This window comes from Cavia porcellus, unplaced genomic scaffold (assembly GCF_034190915.1).
Source record: "Cavia porcellus strain 051 isolate PalLab524CR breed Dunkin Hartley unplaced genomic scaffold, mCavPor4.1 scaffold_31, whole genome shotgun sequence".
Classification (NCBI taxonomy): Eukaryota; Metazoa; Chordata; class Mammalia; order Rodentia; family Caviidae; genus Cavia; species Cavia porcellus.
This window is the reverse complement of record NW_026947514.1, coordinates 33264497-33287592: the sequence shown is the minus strand read 5'-3', so window position 1 is coordinate 33287592 and position 23096 is coordinate 33264497. Positions and strand designations below refer to the sequence as shown.

At 36.0% G+C, this 23096-nt stretch overlaps 1 protein-coding gene across 8 annotated transcripts in view; it reads left to right on the top strand.

The window, feature by feature from the left end:
* Rad51b (RAD51 paralog B) overlaps nucleotides 1-23096 on the top strand; it is a 569590-nt gene that overhangs the window by 444225 nt on the left and 102269 nt on the right. Inside the window, exon 9 of one of the 8 annotated variants that reach the window (XR_010044997.1) lies at nucleotides 10881-10993. The exons of the other annotated variants lie outside the window; for them this stretch is intronic. The gene's annotated coding sequence lies outside the window, so the exon portion shown is untranslated. The remainder of the gene's footprint in view (nucleotides 1-10880; nucleotides 10994-23096) is intronic. 8 annotated transcript variants of the gene reach the window in all.

Sequence of the window (23096 nt, the reverse complement as noted above, 5' to 3'; positions counted from 1 at the left end):
GGCTTTAAGTAAATGCTGCGTCTTCGATCTATGGGAGCATTTTCTCTAATTCTTGGGTTTCCTTTCCTGAAATTATACAGAAAGGGCTGTATCTTCTCAACCTTCCCCCTCATACCTTACACCCCACATCCTGACCCCACAAACATATTCTCCTGTACTTTGTTAAACAGTGTTACCTTTGTCTTTAATTAAGAATGCACTGGTGATGAACCGGTGATCACAAAGCTAGCCAATGGATTCATTCTTCACACTTGAACCAATTCCATGCTCTATAGCATAGATTTTGCCATTTGTGGACTCCCTGAAAACCACAAGGAAATACTGATGGGCTATGATTAAGAAACACCATGCTGTCCCCCTGCTTCCTTCTCTTGTCTTCTGGAAACAGCCCCTTAATTTTCCATGGGGAGGTACCCCTTCTCACCCTCAATCCATATGGTTGGCATGAAGCTGACAACATTCTCCAGGTCTGGAGGTTGAGTTTGCATCTTTGAACCTGGATCAGAACAAGCCAAGTTTCAAGGAGTGTTTTAAGAATGAGTAGGTGACCCAAGCTGAGCATATAAAAGTACGGCACAAGAATTTGGCCAGCACCACCAAGAGGAACCTCAGTCTGCTAGGTTCATTAACCTGGTAGAACATAAGCCTGGGGTGATACCTTGGTGGAATTTGCTGTCTTCGTCACTTGTTACTGGGACAGAATAACATCCAGAATTTAAAGGAGAAGTTCATTTCGGCTCACAGTTTCAGAGGTTTCAGCCTGTGGTTGGCAGATTCAAATGAAGACCTATTTTGGAGGAAAGCTGTCCATCTTTTGGTGGCCAGGAAGCAGAAAAAGAAGGGAGATACAGAGGAGGAAGATCTACCTTTTCGGAGCATGCTGTCAGATACCCACATCTTCCAACCAGGCCTTACCCCTAATACTACATTCAGCTGTAGCACCTACATGATTCAGTCACCTTTTAAAGCCCTGCTTCTGCATACATTAGAATTTTGAGGGTTGTTCTTAATCTAAACCATAACATTGTGTATGAATGCCAGCACACTACAAAGCAGAACTGAGAGATGGCAAAAGATCATTTGAGCACTCAAATCAAGCTATCTTGGTAACGTGACCCATTAAGCCCACCAATGCCCTACCTATTGTTTTGCCTATTATGCCAATTTTAGTGTGTTTTTCATCAATTATAACCCAGATCCCTGAGTAAAACTTTCACACATCTGAGATTTCATCACTTGCTGGACTCATAGTTCCACAGATGTCACGATGATACCCATATGGAATTTGGGGATTCCAGGAATAGATTTGGAACTGGTAATGATGTAAGAATGGGTAACCAGCTATGTGTGACATCTGTGATTAAATATCATCTTCCTTTGGTAGCAAAGGGAATTGGTTCCAGGATATTTCCTAGTATTCCATGGATATAAATATCTGTGAATGCTTAGGCATATAACCTGGGCACAGCCTCCAATATAGTGTACTTTCAGTCATCTCTAGATTACTTATGAATGCCTAGTGTAATATAAAATGTTATGTAAATAGTAGTTATATTTAATGTTTAAGCAATAATGACAAGAACAAAGGTCAATACATGTTCAGTACACAGGTATCTTTCCCCAAATATTTTTGAATCATGGTTAGTTGAATTCATGGATGCAGACCTGTGAAAGCCTGGTTTTTACCTTAAAAAAACTATGCCAACTGATTTGAACATTAAAGATCTTTTAAATAAGTTAACATTAAAAATATTTCATGGGCCAGGGATTTTAGTTCAGTGGCATAAGCACCTGCCTGGCAAACATGAGGTTGTGAGTTCAATCCCGGGTACCAAAAAATATTTTTTTAAAAAAATTCGTAATATTAAAGTTCCAAATAAAAGATTAATTTTATTTTTAAAATACATACTTTAAAATCTAATATTATGTTATACTATGTTAATAAAAACTTGGCATTAAAAAAAAACTGAATCACCATATTCAGCACTAATAAAACATTTGGTAGCAAAGCCCTCATTCTGCCTAACTTGGACTTCTGCATTTTGAGAGGATGTGGAAAGCAATTGAAAAGATTAAAAGCATGGAAAATCAGATCTCTAAGAATGATGAAAATTGGGCCTTTTAACTGAAAGAAAAGAAGATTGAAGGGAGAAAATAAATGGTCATTTAAGACTAGAAAGGAAGCTTATAAATAAAAAGGTGGCCTGATGTTTTCCTCTTCTATAGAGTATATTAAGAGAAAATTGCCTAAGACACTTCATTTATACAAAAGAAGTGATTTTTATTTTCCCAAGCAAATAGGAGTCCTGTGCTAGGTGTAGTATTGGACTAGATGCCCTTTAAAGTTGTTCTTCACTAAGATTTGATTACCAGAGCGAGGATTTCCTTTGCAAAACAGTTATGAAACCACTTGCTGCACATCTTAAAAAGGTATAATAAAGAAACACTAGCTGGTTTAGTTTAGGACTCATTTTGCTCAAGTATTACTTCCCACACTCATGCCTGTGAAGAGGCAAATACCATGCAGGAACAAACAGCACATCACACATACACACAAACAATAAAAGCAAAATAAAACTAGTGGTAATGTGATGAAATCTGGGATTTCTAACTTCTGCTCTTTCAGCTTAGCTGTTTGATAAGCAATTCATGATTAGTTTATCTATTAACTTTACAAGCAAGGCAATCTGTGGGATAGTTCAGGATTGGTGGCAGTGTTTTTGGAAGGACAGAATTAAGTGTGTGGGTTCCATATTGATTTATAAGCATTTACTGTCAGTTTCAGTAATAGGCATATTCCCTATTGTATCTTGACTAGTCTGGGAGACTTCAAGACTCAGGAAAATGTACTTACTAGTTTTGGCATTATTACTGTTTGGATTGATTGGACTGTATTTAAAAATTAAAGTATGAAACATAATGAAAGGTTATATATTGCTCCACATTTTTTTTCTATGTTAGTTGCACCATTTTACTCAGTTCTGCTATATGGTCACCCAGCATGCTTTGTGTAAGTGTACGCTCTTCTGACGATAGTTTTCATAGATCCACATATCTACTAATTAGCTCCACAATTGGATTCTGCAATTTCCTAGGCCACATTGCTTAGACAATTTCCGAATGTTCAGTTCCAGCAGTTGTTTATCCTTATGGAACCCACATGGTCACTTAAAAGTAATCCGTCTAGGAGGCTTTCCACTGTTTGCATGAATCTACTAATAACAGAGGTTAGCTGACTTTACAATCAGTTATTCTGAATAGATTCAAGTGATAATTTCTAGGTTTCTGGATTTCAAGTTACTGGGAATAATTGGTAAGAGAAAAAAATGCTGATTTTCCAAACCTGTTGTTAAAATTATTGGAGGAAAGTTTGCTGAACATGGTGATTTTGATGAAAGGGACTTTACAATACCATGTTTGTTCTCATTTTCCAATTAAATTATGCAAGAAAAATCAATTTGGAAATAATAGCAAGCAAGCAAACACGATATGCCCAAACAACAAAAATCTGACCTAAAAGAGTGTGCATTATGTTTTCTTTTAAAAGTGAATCTAGAAGCAATAAGATAGTTTCTAAGTTAATTTCTGTATGTATCCTATCAATCCAGTCTTGCTGAAAAATCCAGGGTATCAGATTCATCTCCATAATTTTCTTTCAGCAGAATTTACTGTATTACCCATCGTTTGCCCAAATGGCTAAAACAGCTAGGTCTTTCACTCTTGGTTTATACACAAACACAAATGATACACGCATATGTATAATATACATCTCTGCATATATAAACACACACTTTAATCATTTATTTTTTTAACAGAGTGAAGGTCATTAATCAAAATATAGTTCACTCTAAGAGTTAAAGCTCGACATGAGATCATTATTTCAAGAATATCTAAGGAGACTAAGCTGCCTTTCACTGTCTTGTTTTCTTTCTAAACCTCCATAGGGTGCATGGCACTTCTCTACTGAGAAAGTTGAGAACAGCTATGGAGCAGCTTTGTGGTCTACATGTTAAATATCTCAGTTCTCTTGGGTTAAGAGTTTATGCCACAGGTTCACTTACCTCACAGAAGATGAGATTTTGCATCTATTATATTTCTAACCCGAGGCTGCCTCTAGTTAGTACTGGAGGCAAAGGAAGCAAAAAATGCCTTCAAATCTTTCTCAGAAGAAAAAAAAAAAAAAATGATGTACAAAGAAATGAAGCTAAGTAATTTTTTCTTATTCCAGTTCAGCTTAGTTTCCTTTTCTTCAACATTTTATAAGCTGAGAAGAAACATTATAAAATCATCTCATCTATTTCTGAGTCTTTCTTTGAAATCTTTAAGAGCATCTAGACCTTTTCTCCTCTCCTTCATTCTATGATTCTGTGAGTGATAACGAAATAACTGGTTTATGGTTCTCCTTCCTACTGACTAAGAAATAGAGCTACAGGGTAGAAGACAACACAGTACAGTGGCTAGGCAAATGCAGGACAATCCACAGTCCTGATCCAACCTGCCCACCAACTGAGTTATCCGTTAGTTATTCCTAACCTACCACAGTTGCCCTCACCCTTTTTACTAATGCAAATGATTTCTGCCACAAAGCCAGTCAGCAGGTTGAGTGTCCCTTTCTCACAGTCAGGGCCAAGTGGGGGCGCTTAAAACCTATGACCTTCTAGTTTTAAGAACTCAGGCATTTTCACAGGTAAAGGAGGCCCACAAAATCAACAAGAAAAAAAAATTACAAAATGGGCAAAGGATATGAACTGATATAAAGTAGATACTTGAGTATTCAACTTGAGTCATTAAGGAAATAAAAATTCAGAAATAAGATACCACTCTTTCCCATTAATTTGGCAAAGCAAAACAAAATGTTGGTAAACATGAGAGGAAAGAGGAGCTCACACGCCTAATGAGAGAGTAGACTGACACAGGTCCCTTTGCAGAACCATGTGGCAGCAGGATCTAGTTGAATGTGAAACGGCACAAGCTCTGCAGCCCAATAACAAGAGATGCTTTGTGCTTTATGTCTGAAATTATGAATTAAAATTATGTGCAGTAATGACTATATTTATTTTAAAATGACTAGAAAGATGAATACTAGTTTCTTGATAATGGTTGTCCCTGAACAAAAAAAACTGTGATAGGAATAAATGAATCTGAACTTTTTTTTTTTTTTTTTTAAAGACTGAGTCTTGCTAAATTGGTGGCCTCAAACTTGTAATCTTTCAGCCCAGCCTTCCAAGTAGCTAGGACTATAGGCATACTTCACAGTGCCTGGCAACTGGATATTTTTTTCTTACATATACAAAACAAAAGAGGAAGAAATTGAAGAAACTGTGGAAACTGTCATTTTTCTTTGTATTTTTCTGCATTGAATTTTTTTTCAGAATTGAAGGTAGCTATCCATGTATTGACTAGGACAACTGATATATTTTAGCCCTTCAGTAATTTTCTGATTTTCATTTTTACAGTCCCAAAGAGGTGGGCTTTCTTTTATGATACTAACAGATTTCACCAGGACTAATTCACCTGCGTAAAGCTGGTTCTAAGCTCTATGAAGGAGCCTTGAAGGCCTTGAAGGCCAATAAGAGGAACTGAAGAAGAGGATTAGAATCTTTCTTTCTTTTATTCATATCATTGATTGTCTAATGGATTTCCTTTATTGAAATAAGGAAACTTAGGCCTTGAGAAGTTTTTTCAGATTCACTTGTCTGAGCAAAGATAGAAAGTAGGGACCAGAATCTGTGGTTGTAGGTTTTCTAGCAACAAAAGCTCTAATGTATGATAATTAATAAAAAGTTCTATAGAATCTTCATTGTGGATAAATTGGCACCTATCATGGGTTTAATATTATGGAAATGGCCATTAGGCCAGCAGTGCTTTAAGGAGAGTTGTGAAAGGCTGCATTGTCACTACATTCAAAAAACTGAACAGTATAAATTTTAAATATATTATTATGTGCCAGATGGGTTGGCTCATGCCTATAATCCTAGAACTCAGGAGGCTTAGGCAAGAAGATTGCCACATGTTCAAGGCCACCCTGGGCTACATAGTAAGTTCAAGGCCAGCCTAAACTACATAGCATGACTGTGATTCAACCCCTCTCCTCTCACTTAAAAAAAAATCATCAGAAGCCATACTTGCTTGGGTATGTATCCTGGCTCTGGCACTTTCAGCTGCTTTTCCTTGGATAAGTTCATTAAATTCTCAGTGTCTTATTTAACTGTAAAAATGAGAAAAATAATACTGTCTGTTTCAAGGATTATTGTGAAGGTTAAAAGAGTTAATGATATTATGTGGGAGAATAGTGTCTGATACAAAATATGTTCAAACAGTGATAGCCATTATTATTACATAATTTGTAAAACTATCGACGAAACTATTATGACTGCCATCTATTGCTTTAAACCACATACTTATGTCTCAAAACTGTCATTAGTATTTTCCTTTGTATTTGGTTTGGATGAGTCTCAATTTTATAATCAAGAAACCAGGATTCAAAAGGTAAGATCATTTTATTTGTCTAGAACAATGTCATAAATGTGCAGAAGCAATTATGGTTCCTTTTCCTTATGTTTCATTCAACACTTATTCATCCCTTTTGGAACACATAGGGCTACACATGGGAATATAAAGCAATTAAAATGACCTAGGAAGTAGAGGACTAAGCCCTCAGAGGTCTGACTATTTAATATCCAGATTGCAGTCAGAATGCACTATCACTGGCAGGTTCTTGAAGTTTTTAAGGAAGAAAGAAGCCCCTGTCCTCCAATTCCTGCTGTGATTTTGATACAAGAACGTTAGACCTTAATGGAAGATGATTTCTGCACATGACCAAATTTGTATCTATTTTATGGTGAGGTTGCTAGATTTCAAATCAATTGTCTTTCTCTGTATCAATTTCCTGAAACTAATGTCATATATGAAACTTGATGTGCATTTCAGACCCTGACCTTGGCACTGGTGAAGGATTCATTCCCAAGGTTAGCAAGGGAGCTAACTATATTTTTATTTGGTTCTACTGCTTCTTAGTCCTCCCCCCAAAAGTAGTTCTTAAAAAATGCATTTCTGTAGAATACTATAAATATCTTTTTTTAATTTTTTAAAAATATTTTTTATAAATCTTAACTTTTCTCTGCACCTCAAATAAGATGTATACTTTAAACCTGAGATAAATTCCTTGGTCAAAGTAATAGGGGTGATTTCACTTATAGTTTACTTATTTATTCCGTAATTTGGGTGTTAGTCTTGTTGTCAGATGAATGCAATCAACTTTTAGACTCAATTCCTTCCTGTGTAGGGGAGAATTTTTGTACAAAATTCTCCTAAAATTGCCTCTTTTGCACACACCCATGTCTTATTTTCATTTGTGCCTAGCTTACCCCATCACAAGCTATAATTGTCCTGCTAAACAGTGTTTTTTAAGACTTGATGCTTCTACATACCAAACTGATTTAGGTTTAAAGTTGCAGAGAATAGTTTATTGATACATGAATCAAACCCCAACTATTACAACTGTTATCCATGTAAACACCATGTTAAGACAGATGGCTAAAGTGGACCATAGTCTGTTCTTTGTGAAAGAAACTGCTAAGATCAGTCATTACAGCAGGCAGCTTTGGGTAAGTGGTATGTGCTCATGAATCCTGTGTTTTTTTCTTCCCTATTGCTAGTGATCCAAAATGGTCTTTTCCTTTGTTGCCCGACATTGTTTTCTCTACTAGTTACCCCTTCCAGATTCCACAGACCTCAGGTTGAGCTACTAAAAACTCATCTTGTCTGGGCTTTTTCATAATCCCTGGGGGCAGGACAGAGGAATTTATTTTTTTCTTTTTAAAACTGCCAGGGTATTTTGTTGTTCCACCTGAGTAAGAACTACTCTCATTACCTATTAAAAATAATTTGTATGTAACTAATTGAAACCTACTCAATGTCTTAAAAAAAAAAGTACAAAGAAAGAAATTTACCAAAGGGAATCAGGAGATTCAGATAGAGCCAATGGGGTTGAAACTCCTGTGAACCTCAGAAGAGAACAGAGCCTGGGACTGGTGCACTGGTGAAGACCTAGGCAACTAGTCTTTGCTATCCAGGTGGATCTGTGTCTGCCTGCTCCTCTTCAAGAACTTTTAGACTGATACCTCTGCCTCTGTCTTAATATCTGATTTATCTTTCTCAGTTTGGCTTCTTTCATTGCTGGGTAAACTCATAGACTTAAATAGCACATTGCACAGAGCTAAGTTCCTGCATTTTATGTAAGTCCAACAGCTTTCAGGATGTGCCCTGCCCTGAACCATTCCATTTTGGTTGTGTTAGGGCAGCAGAAGGACTTGGCATCTTGTCTGTGCAAACAGACAGCAACTAGATGTTGGGCATCCAGAATGTAATGAGAAGAACAGCCACCAGAGGCATGGTACAGTCGTAAGGCAAAGGATAATAAGTAATTTATTCATACTGATAAAAAATTGCCACCTGTGACCCATCAAACTAAACCAGATATACCAGGCATGTGAGCTTATCAAACACATTAGACCAACAAATGGTGCAGCCTCCTTACCTGAAACACAAAGATGGGGGCACCTAGAACTGCACACTAACAGTCATCATAGACCCCTTGGCGTACACACCACATGTCCACTCAGGAGCTTCATTAGGCCAGGAACTCCTGACACTGTCCGCAGACTTCATCTCAACTCAATTTCTCTCTGCTGTTTTTAACACTGCCCACTGCAAGGCCAAAAGTCTTCTAGACTGTGACATTAACAGCTAGCTCTGCCACCCCTTAACTGACCACCCATAGGACTCTTTGCATTAGTATGGACTCTATGCCTTTGTTCTTTGTATTTTCCCATTTAATCTTGTGCCTCCTTAACTGTTTCTCAGCCTGTCCATAGTATACATCTTATTGTGTGAATTACTAGTTCACAGAAACTAGTAATTAAGATTGGAGTGGAATAAAGAACTTGCAATTACTATGATCATGTCTGCTAATTGAAATCTGGAGTACTTGGTAAAGTCAATGAAACAGACATCGCTTGATATTTTATTGTTATTCAATAAATTCTGACATTATGGAAAGACACAGATGCCTATGTTAGTTACATAGCTTACTTGAAGCATGCATCCCTAAAACCCAAGTTCAAATATCATTAGTTTAAGGTCACAGCTTAGATAGGTTAGGATTAATCAAATTCCTGAGAGAGGATCTGATTGGCCTAGGATAGATGATACATCTGCCATTAATCCAATGAGATAACCATCATGGTTTAAGCGTGGTTGCCAAGGGTGTACACATGTATGGGTTTACATTTAAGGCTGTTTCGTTGTCTAAACTGCGTCTTTATGCTTGCTATATTCTCCATCTTATCCTACCATTTGTGCTGAGTAACTCTGGTTCTGATTCAGTTTTATCAATATTTATACTTTTCAGGAAATAAGAAATAAGTGTTTCCACATATCAAAAGTGATTTCCCTGCAGATCCCATTAAGATTACTTTTCAATATACCATTCTTACTTCCTTGCCTAGTTTTCCCTCCTATGAATATAAACCAATCTAAATATTGAGAAAATCAGAGCCCTGGGAAATCTTCCTCTCCTAAGTAGTTCAAGTTGAAAAGAATAAGATGGTAATCTAATGGCATAGTCATTTTCTGTAATACATTTCAATTTTTTTCTTTTCTTTTTTTTTTTTTTTTTTTTTTGGTCTTTTCTGTTTTTATCGGTACCAGGGATCGAACTCACGACTGCCTGCTTGCAAGGCAGGCGCTTATGCCACTGAGCTAAATCCCCAGCCCCTCAATTTTATTTTTCACAAAAGAATGTGTGAAGGAGTTGAAATACTTTATCATAAGTATTGCTAAGATATGACCTTATAATATATTTGCAAAAAAGGCTGTTGCTACATTTTATTAAACTACACAAAGGTTAAAAGAAGGGAAAAATGCCTTTTGGTGCAGTGTAACATAGAACTTGGTATATCACTAATATTAAGTCCTGTTTTAACAATGGTGTTTACTTAGCAATATTTATTTGAAATAATTTTCAGGTGGTTTTGGACCAGTGGAATAATTACCAAAGGAAGTGGATGAACTTTTCCTATTTTTCCGTCTACCATCTTAGATATATGCAATAGCCAAAGACATCCATGATACTTGACTCTCTAAGAGATCAAATCGGGCAGGGAAGTAACATACAAAAGCAATGATGAATACTCTGCTTGGGTATTCAAAGATCTCCACATGCGTTCACTTGTTCTATTTCATCTTTATAGGTTAAGGAGGAGAATAGGGTTCTCTCTCTCTCTCTGTCTCTCTCTCTCTGTCCCTCTCTGAACAACTAGGGAATCAGTCGTTCTACAAGTTAAAATTCTGATTTTACTAGTATTTTCAACTTCAGGGAAGATGAGAAGCAAGAATTTATATAACAAAGATGATATAACCTTACAGATCCGCTGAGATAACCTGGGCTAGGAGACTGTTAAGGTAATGTTAATTACAAAATTAGAAATGAACATGAATTTCAGCTCTTTTTTTAAATTTGAGCTCTTAAAAGGACAACAAGAACCAAGATAACTATATTTCAGAAATTGTAATGCAAAAAAAAATATATACAGTGGGTAAAATAAATCATAGAAACATAGTGAACCTTGAAGTATGATGTAATATAAAAACAAAGCCAAAAATGATAGTTGGTGAATGATATTATATCAGAGTAGCTTCATCATAAAGGACATCATCATTTATGAAATAACAGGGAATTCCTAGGACATGTCTTAAAGTATTAAAGTGCTAAAGATCTTCATGAAATTTTGTGGAAGTGTAAGACTTAATAACTAAGGTCAAAAGGACAGTAGAAATAATCTATAAGTAACATTTTTTGTTTGTTTGTTTGTTTTGAGATGGGGTCTCGCTATGCAGTCCAAGCTGGCTTTGAGCTCACTTTGTAACCCAGGCTGGTCTGGAACTCGCAACAATCCTCCCACCTCAGCTCCCGAGTGCTGGGATTACAGGCGTGAGTCACTATGCCCGGCTCTATAAGTAACATTTTAAAAGTCATTTGTAAGTTTATGATAAATATAAATGATCAAACTGTAGAATTTATTACCTAATACAACTGAGATGTCTAAAAGGTACATGTAAATGAGTTTCCAAGAATGTCATCATCTGCCTGTTGGTTTTATTCTCAGAAGGTATTGCCACATGGTAGCAAAGCAGCTTTTCTGGTTCCTCTCACTTAGAATCTCAGAAGACATGAGGTCCTTTTTCTTTTTGACTTTAAGTCATATACCACACACACACAAAGAATCCTGTTGGCCCTGTAGATCATTTGTTTATGCTGGGCTGCAAAGAGAAGACTGGGGCTGTTCTCCAAAGGAAAGGAGGCTTCTTGCTAGCACAAAAAGGGAAAGAATGTTGGTCAGGTGGAGAGAACCCATGTCCACCAATGTTACACAATGGTTACTGTGCACTGTCACATCCCACAGTAAACGAAAAACCCTTCACTAAGAAAAAAGAAAAAATGACTTGAAATACTGTATGTAATAGAAGAAAAAATCTCAAGGTTTTTTTTTTTTAATATTCTCTCCACTCTCCCAGATTTCAACCACTTATTACTCATTCCCTCTTTGTTCCTTAAATCCTTTACTTAACCTTCTATGTATCACTGTGATTATCTTCTTTCTTTCTTTTCTTTTCTTTTTTTTTTTTTTTTTTTTTTTTTTTTTTTTTTTGTCTTTTTCCTTTTTATCGGCACTGGGGATCGAACTCACGACCACCTGCTTCCAAGGCAGGCGCTTATGCCGCTGAGCTAAATCCCCAGCCCCGATTATTTTCTTTTTGTAGGCTATGTTTCTGAAATAGAATGTGAACATTTGAAGATAGAACATTGTTATTTATCTATTTCCAGTTCCTAATCTAGTGCCTAGATCACAAAAGTCATATGATACTTATTGGATAAATTGAATTCCATCATGTCTGCTGCTGAAGATAGTAAAATAAAATATTTTTTTACTACATAAAGACAACAGGGGAAAGAGTCCTTATTCTTTATAAAGAAGGATTTTCTCTAGATCGTTCCTGGCCTGTCTCTGCTTCTTTGCTACTTTTTTTTTAAATTTAATTTAATTTTTTAACTTTTTAAATTTTAAAGGTAGTAAAATACAACAGAACAAGACAGAATAAAGCCAATCAAGACAATGTAGTGAAATTAGTACAGAACTTCAGAGCAGGATACCAGGATAACAGTAATAGGTACCATGGTATATCTTGTTATCTTTACAGTAGTTGTCCTTTCAACTAGGTATAGCAAGATCCAAATACAGAACATCATAAAACCTATCAACACAGAGTATTGAATAGAGCAATACAATTAAGCAAAACAATGATAACAATACTTGCCTTTAAATCCCCGATATTTAGTATATTGTATACGGTCATCCTCCCAAAAGCTGCTCAGACCTCTGGCTCCCATTTGCTAATGGGGGAGGGATGTTTGATCCTCAACCCATGCACCAGTAGGCTCACAGCTGCCTACCAGGGAGGCAAGCAGGTTGCTTTGTTGCCCAATGCCCTAAGTTCCAACAAGGCACAGATCTCGGGAGACACTGGCTCTTCTTTACCACTCTTTAGTGCAGACACATAGTATGGTTTATTGGATTGGTGAGTATGGGATAAGAAAGAACTTTCTGTATTCAAATATCGTTCTTACCACCACGGGGCATGAGGACCACTGCCTAATCCAGTTTTGAGGATACCGACTATTGCTGCATACCTGTGCCTTGTCTCTCACCCCACTCCCTTTTCTCTCTGAAATAAAAAGTCCTTTGGATTTATTGAGCAAAAGGAATCATTATCATAAAGAACAGCCCATTAGAAAAAGGGAGGAGCAAGAAGTAGAAAGACAGAGGTTTATCTTTATCACTATGTAGAAAGACAGTTGAGGGAGTAGAAGATTCTGTGATGGTTAGTACTTGTGATTCCTAAGACTTGTAAATTCATAAATGTCCATGTGTTTAAGTTAATGATATTTAAGTAGAATTTTTCGAAACATTCAGTTTTAGATGAACACTGGCAGGTATTCAGGGAGTCATGTCTTTATCATCCTTTGGACACTTACCCCAAATTCACTGAGGCAACAAATCCTAGAGATTTTACCTGCTCCCTATCTTTCAAATATATTTAGCCCTTACTCTCCACTTCTGCTGCCATTTATTTATTATTTTTAAGTTATAAATCAACAAATTATTTATGAGGTACAAAGTGATTATAATTTCATGGGAAGTGAAATTGGAAATCCATGCCAAAGGAAACCATAAGAACTTCATCAACATGAAAATTAAATGGCACCCTATTGAATAATCAGTGGGTCACAGATGAAATTAAAGAAGAAATTAGACAGTTTTTACAGTTCAACTATAAAGGCAGTACCATGTACTGGTACTTGTGGGACACAATGAAAGCAATCTTAAGAGGGAAATTTATAGCAGCAAATATCCATTATCAGGAAAACAGAGCAAACACATTAAACAACTTAATGGTGAACCTCAAACGTCTAGAAAAGAAGAGCAGCCTAAACCAAGAGCTCATACAAGGGAGGAAATTATAAAGATCAGAGCAGAAATTAACACACTGAAGACTTAAAAAAAAAAATACAAAGGGGGCTGGGGATTTAGCTCAGCGGCATAAGCGCCTGCCTTACAAGCAGGCGGTCGTGAGTTCGATCCCCGGTACCGATAAAAAGGAAAAAGACAAAAAAAAAAAAAAAAAAAAAAAAGAATCAGTGAATCATAGAGTGGGTTCTTTGAAAGACTAAATAAAATTGATAAACCCTTGGCCAACCTTATCAAAAAAAGGAAAGAAAAGATTCAAATCTATGCAATCAGGAATGAAAAGGCTGAAATTGCAACAGACCCTGTAGAAGTCCGGAAAATCATCTATACTTACTTTGAAAACTTGTATTCTAATAAGATGGAAAATACAGAAGAAATGGACAGATTCTTAGTTACATGTGAATAATCAAAGCTGAATCAAGAAAATATAAAAATCCTAAATAATCCAGTATCAATAAATGTAATTAAAGATGTAATTAAAAACCTATCAACAAAGAAAAGCCCAGGCCTTGATGGATTCACTGCTGAATTCTACAAAAAATTTAGTGAAGACCTAATACCACTACTTCTCAGGCTCCTCAGTGAAATTGAAAGGGAAGCAGTACTCCCAAATTCATTCCTAGAAGCAAGCATTAATATGATTCCAAAACCAGAGAAGGACCCAACTAAGCAAGAATTACAGGTCAATCTCCCTAATGAACATTGATGCAGAAATCCTCAATAAGATACTGGCAAATACATTGCAGCAAATCATCAAGAAGATTGTACACCATGATCAAGTGAGATTCATCCCAGGGATGCAGGGGTGGTTCAACATACATAAATCATAAATATAGCACATCATATTAACAGAGCCAAGGACAAAAAATCATATGATCATTTCAATAGATGCAGAAAAAGCTTTTGACAAAATCCAGCACCCATTCATGATAAAAAATAAAAACCCTACAGAGAACTGGAATAGATGGTCTCTATCTCAATCTGATAAAAGCCATCTACAGCAAACCAACAGCCAACAGCATACTAAATGGACAAAAATTGAAAGTTTTCATTCTAAAATTGGGAACAAGACAAGAACATCCACTGTCTCCACTCTTATTCAACATAGTCCTGGAAACTTTAGCCATAGCAATTACACAAGAGAAAGAAATAAAAAGAATAAAGATAGAAAAGGAAGAAGTTAAATTATCGTTATTGGCAGATGACATGATGTTCTACTTAGAAGACCCCAAAATCTCCACCAAAAGGCTTCTATATTTAATAAGATAATTTAGTAATGTAGCTAGTTATAAAGTCAACACTCAAAAAACAATAGTCTTCTTGTATGTGAATAACAAACTCACTGAGAGAAATCGGGGAAACTATACCTCTTACAATAGCATCCAAAAAATGAAATACCTAGGAATCAATATGAAAGATGTAAAAGACCTCTACATTGAAAACTATAGTACTCTGAAAAAGGAGATTGATAAGGATATTAGAAAATGGAGAGACATTGTGTGTTCTTGGGTAGGAAGAACCAATATAGTGAAAATGGCCATACTTCCAAAACTGTTATACACATTCAATGCAATCCCAATCAAAATTCCAATTAACATGTCTTACAGAATTAGAGAATACAGACTTAAATTAATCTAGATCCAGAAAAGACCTAGAATAACAAAGGTAATTCCAGGCAACAAAGATAAGTTGGAGCATCACAATTACTGATTTGAAATTATACTATAAAGCTGCTGTGATTTAAAAAAAAAAAAAACAGACCTAAAGATCAATGGAATACATTAGAAGATGCAGAAACAACTGCAGACACACTAAGCCACCTTGTCTTTGACAAAGGCACCAAACATATTCATTGGAAGAGAGATGGTCTCTTTAACAAATGGTGTTGGAAAAACTGGCTTTCCACATGCTGAAGATTAAAACTCAACCTATATTTTCACCTTGTACTAAGTTTAAATCAGAATGGATTAAAGATCTTAATATTAAAACAGAAACATTAAATCTTCTGGAAGATTGAGTCAGTAAAACTCTTGAAGACATTGGTGTAGGCAAAGACTTTATGAATAAAATCCTGATCCTACAGAAACGATCACAAAGAATCAACAACTGGGATCGTACCCTATTGAAAAGCTTTTGCACAGCAGGAAAAACTACCAACAGTGAAGAGACAGCCTACTACATGACAGAAAATGTTTGCCAGCTGTTCCTCAGATAAAGGATTATTATCGAGAACATATAAAGAACTTAAAAAAATTAGTCCTCCCAGATTTAAAGATCCAGTCCAAAAATGGGCATCTGAGATGAATATACATTTCTCAGATGAGGAAGTACAAACAGCAAATAGATGCATGAAAAATGTTCAACATCACTGACCATTCAAGAGATGCAAATTAAAACAATAATGAGATTCCATCTCACCCCAGAAAGAATGGCTATCATCATGAAATCAGCCAATAACAAATGCTGAGGGGCTGTGGGGAAAAAAGAACCTTTCTCCATTGTTGATGGGAATGCAGATGGATGTAACCTCTGTGGAAATCAGTGTTGAGATTCCTCAAAAAACTAGGATTGAAGGTCCCATTTGACCCAGCTCTTCCCATTCTGATATCTTCCCAAAAGAATTAAAAATATCACACCAGAGCAATATATGTGTACCCATGTTTATAGCAGCACAGTTTATAATAGCCAGATCTTGAAAACAATCTAAATGTCCATTGACTGCAGAATGGATAAAAAAATGTGGTATTTCTATATAATGGAATACTATTCAGCCATAAAGAATGATGAACTGGACATTTTTATAGGTAAATGGATGCAACTTGAAAACATACTTATTAGTGAAATAAATATTTACATCACACATGTATAGTGATCCCATTTTTTCATTAGCATGATAAGGAAAACTCATATATTTTGTCCTGGAGAGAATGACTTCAGCCAAGCAGTGATTCAGGCCACACCTACCTTCATTTTATCCCATTGTGAGCCATTTTGAGTTAACTTTTGGAAGCTTTTAAGAAATTTTTGATACGATGTAAGGTTTGGGGGGTTTTGCATGTAGATATCCAGTTGCTCCAGTATATTTATTGAAGGTACAATCCTTTCTCCAGTTAATTGCTTTTGCATGTTTGCCAGGAATCAAATGTCAGTTATGTGGATATCTATTTTGGGACTTTATATTGGTACTTTGGTGGTTTGTCTATCTTGCTGTCAATATCGTTTTGTCATGATTGGTGTAACTTTGTGATAAGCCGTGGGATTGGGGAAGGTTGGAGCTCTAATTTTGTTCCTTTATCAAAGTGGCTTAGACTATTCTGAGTCTTTTTTATTTTTTCAGAAATGTAAGCATCTCAGTGTTAATCTATATGAAAAATGATGTTGACAGTTTGATAAGGGTTTGTTTTCTGATCTTTATTTCTATTCATTTTTTGTTTCATTCTTTTATTTTTAATAAAAAAATTAAAAAATAAGACCAAAGTGATTATAATTTATAAAAATGATATAAAATAAACTAAGCTAAATAAGATAACCATCACCTTGAATACTTATTTTTTGTGGTGAAAACATTTGAAATTTACTCTAAGCAGTTTTAATATGTGCAATACATTATTTTTTATTAGGTGCTCTGTACAAAGTATCACTCTGTACAAAGTATCACAAAGTAAATAAAAAATTATCCCTCTGTCAGTGAAGCTTTGTAACCTTTTGACAATCATCTTCCCATTCTTCATCCTCTCTCAGCTACTGATAACCACCATTCTACGCTCTGCTGTTTTGAGTTCAGTTGTTTCAGATTCCGTGTATAAATGAAGATATACAGTATGTATTGCTCTGTATCTCCCTTACTTAGCATAAAGGCACTTTAATTCCATCCATTTTGTTGCAAAGATAAAATTTATCTTTTAAAAGTCTGCTTTTGTACATATATGTGTCTATACATGTATATGCATGTATAATCACATACACATATGTAAAGTATGAAAGCAGTAAAGGTCATAATATATATCATACTATATAGAGATTATATTTATACAATCTTCACCTTTTCTCAACTATTAATGGACACTTAGTTTGATTCCATAACTTACTTACTATGAACAGTGCTACAATAAATATGGGAATGTAAGCATCTCTTTGACATACTGATTTAAAATTATTTTGGATTTGAAATGAGATTTCAGGACCATGTATTCAATTTTATTTTTTGGAGAATATTTCATACAGTTTTCATAATGGTTGTACTAATATGTATTCTAGCCATAGTGTACAAGGGTTCCATTTTTTCCACATCCTCATCAAAACTTAGCTTCTTTTTGTTATTATTGTTTTATTTGTAGTAGCCATTCTGACAAGTGTGGGATGATATCTTCTTACAGTTTTTATTTGTATTTTCCTAGTGACTAGTGATGCAAAGTGTTTTTTATGTATCTGTTTTCCATTTCTATGTCTTTCTTCAAGGAATATCTAATCCAATCCCTTCTCTGTTTTTAAATTGGGTTTCTTTTTGTAGAATTTTTTGAGTTCTATATGTATTTTGGATATTAATCTCAACAGAGATATGCCTTGCAAATATTTTCTCTCAAGCCACAGTTTGTTTCTTTTCTCTAACTGTTTTATTGCATAGAAGCTTTTTATCTTGATATAATCTCATTTGTCTATTTTTGCTTCTGCTGCCTATACATATGGAGTTTTTTTTTAAAAAAAATCATTGTGTATCCCCCACCCTGTCTCTTTTGAGGGGTTCAGAATTCAGTTGTAAAAATGATATATAATTTGTTTCTTCCCTGAGTTCTCACAAAAGGGTTTCAGAAAGATCCTCCATTCCTCTTTGGATAGGTGCAGGCAATAACTAAAAACTAAATATATTGGCATCTCTTATTCTTTATTTATATTCCATCTGGCTCCAAAATAAATTTAAAATGACTTTACCTTTGACATAGTAATCTCACCCTTGACATTCAGAAGCTACAAGGACAGAAAAAGAATTTCCCAAGGCACTCTTCATTTCGTATGCTTTCCCAGCCTAGAGTATAATTTAAAAAGCTATAACTCTTCTTCAAGTAGTTTTTAAGCAAAAATATTTTACTCCTCCTCCAACATTCTTTCTTATGGTGAATAGTGCTTCTAGTTAGCCAATCACCAAACCAAAAACCCACAACTCAGTTTACCTTCTTGTTCTCTCTGCTGCTCTGTCCCCATCCACTCAGCCGTCTGATTTCTTCCTTGATACATTTCGTGTCCAGCCCTACATCTAGAATCTCAATTCATGCTTCCAATTTCTCGTTCATGGACTGCGCCAGCACGCTTCTGTAGTCCTTCGTTCTCTCTTCTACACCATGGCCAAAGTGTCATTTCTAATGTAACAACATGATGGTGTTACTCTTGTGCTTGAATTTGTTCAGTAACTTTCCACCTTTCTCTAGAGGCAGTGCAAACTCCAGAGCATATTCATAGTAACTCAGGGTCTTGGCAGCTACTGAGTTCTCCAGTTATGTTGTCTTTAGATAAGTGGATTCTGGTACAAACACAAAGATATTTAACTCACTTGTACAGTGCTCTTATACATAATGCATAGGTTTGTTGGAAAACAAAAATAGAATTGAAGATTAAAATTGGCTTTGTTTCATAGTTTGTATCTGAGATCAATGAACATTTTCTGTGTAGAACCAGATAACAAATATTTTAAGTTTTGTAGGTTTTATGGTCTGTTGCAGCTACTTAGCCTGTGACACTGTGGTGCAGATGCTGCTATAGACAGTACACAAATAAATGAATATGACTATGCTCTCATTAAACTTTATTTATGAGCAACGAAATTTGAATTTCGTATAGTTTGCACATGCCATGAAATGCTATTTTTCTTTTGTTGTTTTTTCAATGATTTGACAGTGTAAAGACTTTTTAACTCATGGGCTGTATAAAATAAGTAGACAGATCTCACTTGGCACATAAGCCAAATGCCAGTGACTGATTGCCACAGTAAAATCTTGATCTTAAACTTTTTAGAGCTGATCACCCCAAAAGGCACAAGCTAGGATATTGTATCTTCTGCATAGGATAAGGAAATTCTCCTCTATTTTTTTCATGCTGAGAAGGAGCTGGATTGATTTCGTGCTTGAACATTGAAAGAGCCCAAATTCTTCATCCTGCATTTTCCTCAGCCTTAAAGGCTACATTTCTGACAGCTCAGGTGTTGAGTGAGCCTCGTGTTTTCCACAAGCAACCCTATCCCTTATGCATCTGTATTCCTGTCATACTTATGCATGGAAAGGCCAAGTAAAATCTAGTAATATCCCAGCTAGAAAGAAAACTATAAAATTACACATATATGCAAGATTGTATGTATTCTGCAGTTCAAAGTGTAGTCAGCAAAAAAAGCATACATGCTATTGCATTGGGAGGAAATCGGTGTCTTTGAAATCAAATACTCTGCCATTGGCATATCCAGGATTGAAACTGGGCTGCAGCTTTTAGCTTCCACCACATGTTTACATTGGAAATCTCTCTGTGCGCATATAGAGTTTGTTCTCTTATGAAATCATGTCTCTAGGGAAGGATAATTTAAAGCTATTTCCGTTTGTTATGTCTGAGCTGAACTAGACTATTAGGGCTTGTTAACTCTGGATAAACTTGAGCCCTATAACTGCCTTCATCTGCAGATTATAGAATCTGTCCAACAAATTGCATTCTGATGTTTTCAGAATGATGGCTGAGCAAGCAAGGGCCTTTTAATTTATATTCTATCACCATGGTTGTCTTAGAAATCACAGTTTAGACTTTCATGCTTATTTGGTGTATCAGAGATGATACAACTCTTGAATGAGCCAAATTCAGCAGTAATTGAGATACTAAACTCACATGCTTCTACAGCAGAGCAAGCAAAGACTGGCAGCAGAAGTGCTGGCGAAGCATCTTTCTTCAGTGCGTCTCTCCCCAGTCTGAACATAAATCAGTGATAGGTCCACTGAAATATTGTGTGTGGTCTGCATTTAGAAATCTCATCTGAAAATTGTATTGTGGCAACTGTGAGACAGATAGATAAACTGAAACAAGTTTCTTTAGGTTAGTATTAAGTAAATAGAATTAAGTGATGATAGTTTCTCTGAGTTAGTAAAGGGGAGGTGAGGGTGGCCCCAGAATACCTAACTCCCTCTACCTCCATTCATCAAACCTATGCAATACATTGTTTTCTCCCTGTATCACTCACATTTAAGTGTTTGTCTGATTATTGTTCTGTTGTAAATTAGAAGGTAAGAGTTGCTTTTGTTTGGCTTCTTTTATGAAAGAGTCTCTATAGCCTGATCTGCTACTGAGACTCATATTGGTACTGGGCAGGAAGAGATCAAGAACCAGGGTTGAGGAAGGCGGGTTTCCGGGCAGCTGTGGAATCAACAGCAAGTAGAAGAAAGGGTAAAAGTTTGGAGGCACGGATACAGCTGATTTACCACAACACAGAGTGGGGTGTTGCAGAGAGGCCTGCCTGGCCATTGTCTGGTTGATGTGGCAGAGGGAGGGGAACTCCAGAACATCAGCATGTAACTTAAACATTTTCTGCAAAGTTCCAACTTTGGGAGAATGGCTCCAAAAAACCTTCCCAGTGTCCACATAGCTATACTTGTACTCAAGATTTCTAGGCAGCTCAGGCCACCCAACTAGTGTAACCCAGAGGGATACCTCCCAAGCCTATGAGTCTGTAAGGGATGTACTTAAATCACATGTGCACACTATCAGAACCTCTTGTGATGGTAAGGAAACAAATACATAATCCTCTGTCATCACCATTTCTGTGAGACAAAGAACAATTTTAAAGTGTTGACTATAGCAATAATGTTTTCTTGACAAAAAGATTACTTAGTAATAAAGAACATTAGAAAAAGGAGACATGATCACTAATATTTTGGTGCCATAGAAGGAGTGTGCCTACTAAAAGAACTTAGCAACTTCCAATAATGTTTTAAACTGGAAAAATAAACTTTGCTGCTCTTTGATACTCACAATCTTAAAAACTCGAAGATCGTACACTGTTTTGGTGAGGAAGGAGAGATAGTTTGTCCCTTAGAAAGCTGTGGGCAAACCTGCGTATATTCATTTTTCACGTAAGAAAAAGAAAGTGGTGGACTTAGAAGTAAATTTTGAATTGACAGTCCCATTTCAGACTGTGGTCTGAAATGCCTATGTAATGTCTCCTGACCTAGAGTGACTCAGTTTCTCTTTCTGTAGAAAGAGAAGACAATCTCAATACTAGAATGGTATCTGAGTGTCTTGGCATTTAGCAAGAATTGATATGCAGGGGCTGGGGATTTAGCTCAGTGGCAGAAGCACCTGCCTGGCAAGTGCAAGGACATGAGTTTGATCCCCAGTACCACAAAAAAAAAAAAAAAAAAAGAATTGAAATGCAGTGACAGGGACTCTATCTCATCATTGGAAAAGTACAGGCAGCAACACAGTGGACCCTGCTCAGGAATTATAGAGCTGGCACTTGGGCTTTGTTGGGACTAGTACAAATGTGTTTTCTTATATTGTCTGTTTTTGAAAACAACTTATTTTAAATTTGTACTGCATAAAAAATCATGAATATAGATTTTATTCAAAAGATTCACTCCAGAATCCTCAGAGTAAGTTGAACATTTCAAAGTTGACTTTAATATCATCTAGAACCTAACCTATGTACCTAAAATGTTTAGCTTCACTATGATTCTGGAAGCAACAGAAAGTGAAGTAGACCTTGGTTTTATGGTTCTGTTAGATTCTCCATTTGTAATCCAGCCATGTCTCCTAAGCATTTTATCCAACCTCTACTGTTCCCTCTACTGTTAACAAACTCTGACTGATAGCAACTGAACCATGATTGTCATTTTGGTTCCACCAGACTGAATAAAATTCATGGGACCTGTGAGTTACAGTTGGAAGTTAGTCCAGTGGTTCAGGATTTTTTTTTTTTTACCCTAGTAAAAATATACACGTTGCTGTTTTTTAATTTTAAAAAAGACTGGAGATAGGAAAATGAGAAAAATCAATTATAGTCATACTGCTGAGAGAAATACAGGGGTGATCAAAAATATGATGAATGTTTAAATTTTTAAAAATTACAGTAAAACACATTGCCATTAATTCTCAAAATACTGTTCCTCACTTCAAACATATTAGTCCCATGATTCTTTTTTTGGTATCAGGAATCGAACTCGCAGCTTGTTCTTGCCATGCAGGTTCTGTGCAGCTGAGGTATATCTCCAGCCCCTGGCGCATGATTCTTATCACTTTCTAAAGCAGTTCTGAAAGTCTTCTTTTGTGTCTTTATGAGAGAGTATCAGAAATATGGTGAAGGTAGCCATCTAACAGAAATTGGGCTCGTAAAAACATGATGCGGCCTCATGCACCAGGTCTGGTACGTGTGAGTCCTCACTCCTCCCCAAAGTCAAAAGCTCATAAAGGGTAAGTGTTTTGGAGCAATTCATGACATCAAGGCAGTCACAATGACACAACTAAAGACATCCAGGACACAGAACT